The sequence below is a fragment of the Periplaneta americana genome, chromosome 15 (genome assembly GCF_040183065.1).
Source record: "Periplaneta americana isolate PAMFEO1 chromosome 15, P.americana_PAMFEO1_priV1, whole genome shotgun sequence".
Taxonomy (NCBI): Eukaryota; Metazoa; Arthropoda; class Insecta; order Blattodea; family Blattidae; genus Periplaneta; species Periplaneta americana.
This window is the reverse complement of record NC_091131.1, coordinates 1106381-1116263: the sequence shown is the minus strand read 5'-3', so window position 1 is coordinate 1116263 and position 9883 is coordinate 1106381. Positions and strand designations below refer to the sequence as shown.

The following is a 9883-nucleotide window of genomic DNA, read 5'->3' as shown; positions in this document are numbered from 1 at the left end:
GCCTTAATATTCTGCGAACTATGCTATATTACACAGGGTTGCCATGTTTTGGCGCTTTACATGACGAGGAGTCATTTTGAATGACTTTTACATGCTCTCTGCAAAAATGAAATCCGTTTTCGTCAAACACCAACAGTTTTTATGTAATTCCATAAGTTCGCTATATTTAAATGCCGTGCGTAATATTGCAATCGATATAATCTATCGTAAAGTAATTGAACACGATCGACTGTGATACAATCGATATTTCTCGAGTTGTCTAGAAGTACAGTACATAGAAGCATTACAGTCATATGATAATAATTTTGAAGTGACATTTATATTATGTAAACGTTATCAGGTTATTTCAAATCGGTCTAATGACAGCGACTCGACACATTTTCTTCAGTCCACAGTCTAGTAGGCCTATATACAGTCACGAAGTTTGAGTTTATGAGGGTACTAGGAACAATAGACTGTGCAGGTACTATTTCACATTGTAATGAGGCGATAGTAGGGATCCTGGTGGTTAGCAACTATCTATGGATGCATATTTACTACGTATTGAGCTTCGTGACTGTATATGCTAGACTGTGCTTCTGTCCACGACCCCGTTCTAAATTGTCCTTTCTCTCTGAGGCTAAATTTTATATTAGAAAAGTTGTATTACACTATGTAACGGTAATAAATATAAATTACCATTTTGAAGATCAAATCTTTCGTATTTTGCTTTTTCTTTCGTATCGGGCATAGTGGTGTGCTTCTCAACAAAAAAGTGCCTTGGCGCTGGGATTTCGGTAGTACCGATAACAGCTGTCGTCATCGTGATCATCATTATCTTTTCCGCAGGAATACTAATTGTGCGATGTTAGATGAAAATACTTCGGAGAATTAGAATGAAGATCAGACAAATTTCTGGCAGTAATATTCAGAGAAAAATGACAGACTTCTTTAAAATAACATAATAATAATAATAATAATAATAATAATAATAATAATAATAGTAATAATAATAATTTATTTTAATAATGTGCATATATAGATCGTTAGGTCTGTGGAATAAACCTCACTATGAAACTGTTTAAATATGAATAAAACATTGCTTTTTATAAACGTAAAATTTAACGCCCGCCAGGAATGAAATACACCCCTGATCAGAAACATCACGAGTTATAGTCCAACAATATTCTGTAATGTATTGGTACTCCAGTGTCCTTGGTATATTTTTTCTATCACCGAAATTTCTTGATGAAAACCCTTTCTTTTATTTTTGCATCATTGATACTTGGAATCTTTTCTCGGATAGCCTATAATGAAATGTTTCACTTTCACTTTTCATAATAGTAGTTTCACCGACATTTCTCATTCACCTCAACATGCTGTGTAAAGGGGGTGAAATCACTCTGATTTGAGGTAGAAGGGGATGATGTAGAATATTTTTCTTCCCTGGCCATACAGTAGTGCCTCCATTATCCGATCATCGGGTTATCCTGAAAAGCGTGTTCCACTCACTACAAACTGCACTCAATCAGAGGAAACCCTCTGAGGTTTTTGGAGCAAATTACAACACTTCGATCCCAGACATAATTTCACTTCGGAGAATTAGAATGAAGATCAGACAAATTTCTGGCAGTAATATTCAGAGAAAAATGACAGACTTCTTTAAAATAACATAATAATAATAATAATAATAATAATAATAATAATAATAATAATAATAATAATGATTTATTTAACCTGGCAGAGTTAACCAGGAGTAAAACTGCGTTACAAAAAACACTACAAATTTACAAAGTACACTACAATTTTACACACAAAACTGAATAAGATAATAATAATAAAATGTAAACAACAAGTTAGTAGAAATCAGACATAATATATAACATACTGAAAGAGAGAAAAAAGCATAATAATATGTGAAGAGCAGGTCAAAATAAATGCGACATACAAAGTGTAAAGTATAAAAAATAAGACAATTATTGATGATGATGATGATGATGATGATGATGATGATAATAATAATAATAATAATAATAATAATAATAATAATGATAAAAAATAAGAATAGTAATAATAATAATAATAATGATAATAATAATACTAATAGTGATAAAATAGTGCAGTACAAAGCATACAATGGATACAATATTTTTAAGTACACACAGTAAGGAAAATTATGATTATATATAGCTCAACTTATCACATTATAGATATACCATTATCCGAAAATATGAAAACAAAAATATAAAATATGTTAAATATCACTAAAACATAAAAAAAAGTGAATACGTGGAAACATGCAATACAACACTTGTCATAATAGTAAGTTAGTTTGGCAACTCGTCATAAGATAATTTTCTAACTTGGATTTGAAAGATTTCAATGTTCGGCAGCCCTTGACTTCAGGCGGCAGAGAGTTCTAGTGACGAGAGGTAGCAACAGTGAAAGATGATGTGTAAAGTGGAATTTCTAGCGTGTTATCGCGTTGTGATCGAGTATTAATATTATGATAGCGGGAGAGAGTATGAAAACGAGCGAATAAATAACAGGGGGATGAAGTGTGCATAATTCGATATAAGAGAGAAAGTGAGTGCAGATTTCTCCTCTCATGTAACCTAAGCCATGATAACTTCTCGAAAGAAGGTGAGATATGATCATAGTATCGAACATTACAAATGAAGTGGACGCACGCGTTATGAACACGCTGTAGTTTCTGAGCGGAATCAATCCTGAGATCACTGAACAAAACGTCGCAATAATCGAAGTGAGGTAGAATGAGTGTCTGTACCAGCGTCTGTTTTAATAAGGTCAGAACAAACAACGGATTATCCGCCCTTTTCGGTTAACCGTTCCCCCCCCCCGTTTCATTACGACGGATAATTAATACAGGTTCTACTGTATTATTTATTTCATAATGCTTATCTATGGCGCGACTATTCCATTTGTAAAGAAAACAGCAAAGACTTCGTGAAGCCTAACTGCATTTCAAGAAGCAAAGCTACCGCCTCTCAGTATGTAGATATAAACCATTCAAACTTCGAATAGTTCATACATTGTAGAATTAATATTTGACATATTTCTTTCATTTTTACGGTATAAGACATATGCGCAGATAGGAAGACATTGCAGTTTGGAGGAGAACAGCTTCTAAACGTTTTTCGACGAATCTATGAACAATCGCCAGTTTTGTTGATCATGTTGAAGATTAAGGGCGTTCATAAAGCCGCCAATATCATTAAAAAAAGAACATCATCCTTCATCGGATAGATGAAACATGAGGTTCATGCCGTCTTCTGCTAATAAATTCCAACCTTGCGGTCTGGAAGCTAGCAATTCAGCTTCAGGTTTACTAAGGACCAGAGTTCTAATTTAGTTCTCCTTGTGTGATTAAGTAAGACACCGTCAGGGAATTGCTTATACAGGGACATCACTTTATTTTACTAACATTTGTAACATTAACCTGGCTATACTCGGAAACACTGTTACCCCCTTCCATTACAGGAGTTTGGAGTTGTTAGTGCAATATGTAAACAAATCATTTTACTAGCTATAGGAGGAGAGAGAAGTAGTGTATCCATTTATGTTACAGGGAAGTATAGTACAGTGAAACCTGTTCAAGACGGAAGTGACATGGTCCTAATTTATTTTCCGTTGTGGACAGGTTTCCGTATTATTCAGGTGTGACATTAAAATGGAATATTTGGTCATTCATATACATGAAAAACAAAATGGGATGTCCCAAACTGCAAGAAGTACAAAATATTCCATTTAACACTCATCACATTAAATCAGCTTTCTGTCGCTTACTATGTTGGTGAATCATCTTGACTAAAAATCTCATTTTCTGTATAAATATTACCGTAACTGACTCATTAGTCATTAAACATTACTAAAGTTTACAAATCTAATTATATTTAATATCTAACACTATACTCTAATACTGTACTGCATATCACTACATATTATTAATTAATTAGACTAGGAGCCATCCATTAGAAGCCTTGAATTCTGGTTTATTTAATTTCTTTCCCAGTTCAATAGCTTGCTTTGCAGAACAGACCCAGAAATTGGCTTGTTCTTTGAAAGGTCACGAAGAACCTACTCTCACAACAGTTCATATATTTTCACATAAACAGTTGCTTTCTGGTTCCTTTTGTGTCACCAATATTGGCCGCACGCCACTCACTCATTATGAACTTTATTTTTTAAAGTGTCACACCTGAGTTTTCCACAACTGTACTTCAATATTATTTCACACAGACTTTGTTTCTAATTTTCCTTTATCTCGATAACTTTTACTTCCGTCACTTAATGATAATGCCACATTTTATGAAACTTTTTTTTTTACCTGGAAATCACTACACTTGCGCTCTGTTTAGCTACGACAGTATACGGGTGTGAAGCATTGAAAATCTTTGAAGGGACTCGTCTGCCTAGTCAACAGGGTAATACAATTTATGACCGACAGGCCAACACACCCTCGTACCCGCTAGAATTTTGCAAAGAAAACTTGCTTTTACCTTAGTGACCTACATATTTCGTATATTCCTTGAAATTACACGCTGTTTCAAAATATAGTTACGAAATATAGTGTGTCCCAAATATTGTTTCTGTTTTGAACAGTAGTAGACAGTTTCCGTTTCCGCGTTGGACAGTTTCCGTTTTATTCAGGAAAAATTACACATAATACACACAAATTTCGCCGGGGCCAATAAATTGTTCCGAAATAGACAGGATTCCGGATTATTCAGGTTCCGATTTGAACAGGTTTCACTGTATTACGATTTTCAGTTTGGTCATTACTTTACAGTATTTTATCAAAAAACAGTAGAATAATAAGTTTTTTTTTTCACAAACTCAAGTCTTCAGGCGGTTATATACATTATGTAATGTCTACTTTATTCAGCATATTACTAACCTAATTTATTCCTGAGAATTTTGTGAGCACTTCCGTAAGAAACCCCAATTTCTACAGCTAACTTCTTGACCGACTTATTAGGATCTCGCTGCATCCTTTCTCTAGCATCTTCTACAGCATCTTCTGTCACCTTTGTTGGCCATCTTACATTTTTCTTCCTTCCTGTACACTCTGTTGCTCTAAATTTATCTGCCAGATTAATGACATTTCTACGAAAATATTCCGTAATGATATAATCAGGAAATTGTGAAAAGAAAGAAAAACTGTTACATTGTAATTCCATTTGCCATCATCATCCTTCATACCTACAAACAGTAAAACAAAACTCTTGTTTAAATAATGCTGTTAAGTACCGTACCATATTACAGGGTACCGTACTTTCGGTAAGTCTAATCTTCACTTGTGCTCAGTCCACACAGATAAATTCAATTATGCTACACACCATACCTGTGTGAAAATAAACTTCAATAATATAAGCTCTTTCTTCTATAGAAAACGCAACATATTTTTGAAACACACTGTACTCTGTACTGTTTACTTCACTGCCAGCAACAGCGGCCGTAATTTTGTGTGACTGACGTTAGCAAGGACATTAGTGAAAGGGGTGGGAGTCAAGTACATTTAGAAACGCAGGTACAATAAAAATTGAAGTAAAAATAAAATGATGTCCCTGTATATTGAAGGCTTCAAATTGCCTGATTATTTTTCGGGCGATGATAAATAATCATAAAATTAGTTGGAGTTGATACAAACAAATCCACACTGTGAGAAACTGGGCGGATAGCTGATGGAATGCTCGGATATGAAATTATTGTATGTTTATTCCTTGCACTGAAAAGTAGCAGCATGTGTGTATTATGTCAGTTCCATCCAAACCACTGCATTGGTACGGCAAAGGACATGGCTTGATTTCTGCCTTTTAACCAGAGTTGCAAAGTTGAAGTGCTTGCTTTACAAAAAAATATGAGGCCCAGTGTTTATCACTTTGCATCCGAAATATAATTGATGCGCTTTTCGAGTCAATTGTGTTCATTTGTACTTTTGTTTCACTGGAGTGAATTCGCTACAAACATAACAAAAATAGTCACTTTTATTAACATGCGAGACATTTTGCAATTCTAACTTATAAAATGTAACTAATGACAAAAATTAAAGTGTACTGAAAAGAAAATCCACGTCCCAAATAGAATACCACCTCAACTGAAATTTGCAATTAAACTAAATCATATTCATATGGTTCTCCTATTTCAGCCTCTAACAGGGTAACAAAGCAACTTCCGTATCGGGCAATTTTCTACAAAGGCGATTTACTCGCCTTCATGTTGTTTTTAACGTAAGTGTTGTCACAGAGATGTGGTGAACGCGAAATAATGTGAATTTTTAAGAAAAATATATAAACCTGTCCTTGGGCAGAACACAATGAATGAATGAATATAAACAAAATAAAATAAATTGTGTCTCAAAATCCAGAACTAACAGAACATTCTGCTTGTAATTTTTTTAATTGAGCCATTCAGAGCAGAAGTAGTGTAAATCAAAATTGGGTAATGAGGTTTAAAGTAAAAATTCTGTAAAATACAGCGCTAAGTAGCAATTAATATTCAATTTATTTAAACCAGCCGCGGCGAAAATGCGACTCACGAGCACATTGTGGCTCGCATTGCTTTTCCCTTGCTTCCTACCTACAACCCCCACCCTCTCACTCACTGGAGTCAAACTCCGTTCTATTTGTATTTGTTTCGGACCTGCGAGTGGCGTATCGTCGCAATATCTCTCTCGAAACCATGTACCTCTATAAAAAACGAAAGTTTCAAGTAGGATGGGAGGATGCATTCTTTTGCTTAAAATATGACGAAAATATTAAATGTATGATTTGTTCACAAATGTTACTAGGAAAACGGTTGTATAACATAAAACGGCATTATAAGTTACTACATGTTACTGATGAAACATTAAAAGGTTAAGTGTTGTTGTTGTTGTTATTATTATTATTATTATTACTATTATTATTATTATTATCATTATCATCTCTGTACGTAGATTCTTTTCCAGCAGATGTACGAATAATGCGGTTAGATTTTCAATTTAAACTCACAGATTTACAATGTGACGTTAAATGAAAACTAGATGTAAGGACTTGACAGATATTGAACTTTTCAAATCTTTGGAAAAAAATAAATATTTGAAGCTTCGTTCTTTCGCTTGCTCTGTTGAAGCCATGTTCGCTGTAACTTACGTTTGTGAAAAATTATTTTCAACAATGAAAATAGCAAAAATCAAATTTAGATCACGACTGACAGACAAATACCTCCGTGATCAACTACGATTGGCAGTAAGTGACATAATTCCTGATTTTGAAAGTTTGTCGCAGAGACATTCTGAAGACAGTTAATTTTAGGTTGTGATAATGTGTCCTATGTTTTCTTGTTCATTTCTTTCTTCGTTACACGTCCTAAACATTAACTTCCCCTTCGGTTGTCCGCCTCCCTCCATAGGTGCTATGCACGTTGCAGCTTACACAGTGGCTCGGCGCACCAAGGCCTTTTCGCCACGGCTGATTTAAACTATTAGTAGTCAGTGGATAGCACGAAGTACAATTACTTGCTACTGTGCGCTGTATCTTACAGAATTTTTACTTTAAACCTCATTACCCAATTTTGACTTACACCACTTCTGCTCTAAACTGCTCAATTCAGGAGGTCGAAATCAGTTTTGTCCCTGTGATACATCAACTTTTTGTAAAGTTTATAATATACGATTTATCCTTTATAGAATAAAAAAACCCGCCCGTGACAGTGTTTCAACCACTGCCGTGACCAGGATTCGAACCTGGGTTATTGCGGCCACAACGCAATGTCCTAACCACTAGACGATCACGGCTACTGCGGGACAAGGACGCCAGCCTCTACACAGGCGCACACATCGTGCAGTCCTACAGACTGTTACGTGTACCAATGTTATCTTATTCAATACTACATAAATGGGTGAAACAGAAGAGCGTGCATATAGGCTATGCATGTTATTTTTTCTTTCAATCAATATACTATCTGTTGTTTGGCTCGGAAGATATTACAGGTACATTCGAAAATTGCGTAAGATTTATTTTTAAAATTTAAGCACAATATCTGTAGATGGGTGTAATTTTTCTTATTTAATAATAATTACATCACCGTAATTGTATTTGTAAACTCTACACCAGCTCAATGCTCTACGCCTAACCTATACTCCATCTAGGTACCAGCCTATTAACGAAACTGGCATATTCGACTTACTTGTTAGTTACATAGATAGCGCCGATACACATTTAGACACTAAACTTGGTGTGGGCTTCGATGGATCCTTCCGTACCTGTCAATAACGCTGCAGTATAGCCAGAAGCATATTTATTGGTAAAACGGGAAAAATTATTTTTATTTGAGGTTAGAGGTATGTGTGCACGTTTGGTGGTACTTTAGTCAGACCATATTTTTCATGCTAATTTTACGTTTTGTTGCGAATGTCTCAATTTGCGCGATAAACACGAAAAGTGATGTATTCTTTTCAATGTTCTCTTATTTTAAAATCAAATGGTAACTAATTTTCCGTGGAAATACATGCTTAAATCTTCTGACTTTCCCGTATTTAGATACGTTGAGACTCAATGTTATCGATTAAAAGCTCTTTTGCCTGCCAGTTAACAGCTTGACCACCCCTTGGGGACATTGCCCTCTGCCTCTGTGACATAAAAAGGGGATTTAAGTATTTAAGAACATGAGTTTTTGTGAAACAACTCCGCATATTTCAGCACAAAAGAGGAGATTTAATGCTACCGTACTCTAGGCAAAGAATCTTTATGAGTTTTATTCAAGGCGCTCCCTGACGGGTCAGTAAGCCAAGCGCTCTGCATGCCGAGTCAGTGTCGCGGCCTCACACGGCGCAGTACCGATTAAGGCTGGTTCACAATAAACCGGGAACGGAAACGACAGCGAGAACGAGAACGGAAATAATGTTAAAATAAATGTAAATAGTTAATTGTGAATCCTCACATTTAAATACATTGATTTTAACATTATTTCCGTTCTCGTTGTCGTTTCCGTTCCCGGTTTATTGTGAATCAGCCTTTAGGGTTGCCAGATCTCCGGCCGCCCGGAGTGCCCGGTTTTATGAATCCATCTCCGGCCGAGAGGAAATATTTGCCCGGAGAAATTGCGTTCGAAATGTTAATAACTAGCAATGCTGTAGTGAAAATTCACTGTCCATCAAATAAGTGAGCGTCTGTGTCGGGCTTACAACGACGCAAGCATATAACTTTAAAAGTGAGTGTCTGCGGTAGTGTTGATCTTAGGCGCACTTCCCTTTCCGCACTTCAGACACTAGTCTCTCACACTACGCCAACAATCACCAACAATGAAAGATGACGTAAATAGAAAATTAAAACATAATTTTGATATGCTGATAATATATTTCAGAAATATGATTTCGATCAACTATTTTCAATTAACTTTTGCCGTTAATAAAGTTTTGTAGCAATATTTTAACGAAATCTGAATGCGTAACAATGGAACAATTGCAAATTTAAAGCTCAATATTCACTTCCTTGATCCTTCACAAGTCAGTTCTTACAGCTTTATAGTGCAGTGTAGTCTGTTATGCGAAGTGCGGAAATTTGTGCGAGTTTTTTTAGTATTGTGTTGTGTTCACTATGAATCCGGCAAAAAGATACTTTAGTTCTTTTCGTGATGAATGGTTGACGAATAAGTACAAGGACTGGCTAGAAAAAGGAGAGTATGAACTTCTTGCAGGTATAAAGTGTGCAATGTTTCATTTACAGTAAAGTATGATGGCGTTAAAGCTGTTAATAAGCATTTGGAACCAGAGAGGCAAAAAGAACATTGCAGAGTACAAAGTAGGAATAATTCTATTCTGAAATTTATGCTGCCACGATATTCAGTTGAACATGATAAAGTTAGGCCTACAGCAACTGAGTTGGCTTCAACATTTCATGGT

At 35.4% G+C, this 9883-nt stretch overlaps 1 non-coding gene across 1 annotated transcript; it reads right to left on the bottom strand.

Annotated features, from left to right (window-relative positions):
* Positions 1 to 7705: 7705 nt before the first annotated feature.
* Positions 7706 to 7777, bottom strand: TRNAH-GUG (transfer RNA histidin (anticodon GUG)). The gene has a single exon. It is a non-coding gene; the product is annotated as a tRNA-His (tRNA).
* Between the last annotated feature and the right edge of the window lie 2106 nt (positions 7778 to 9883).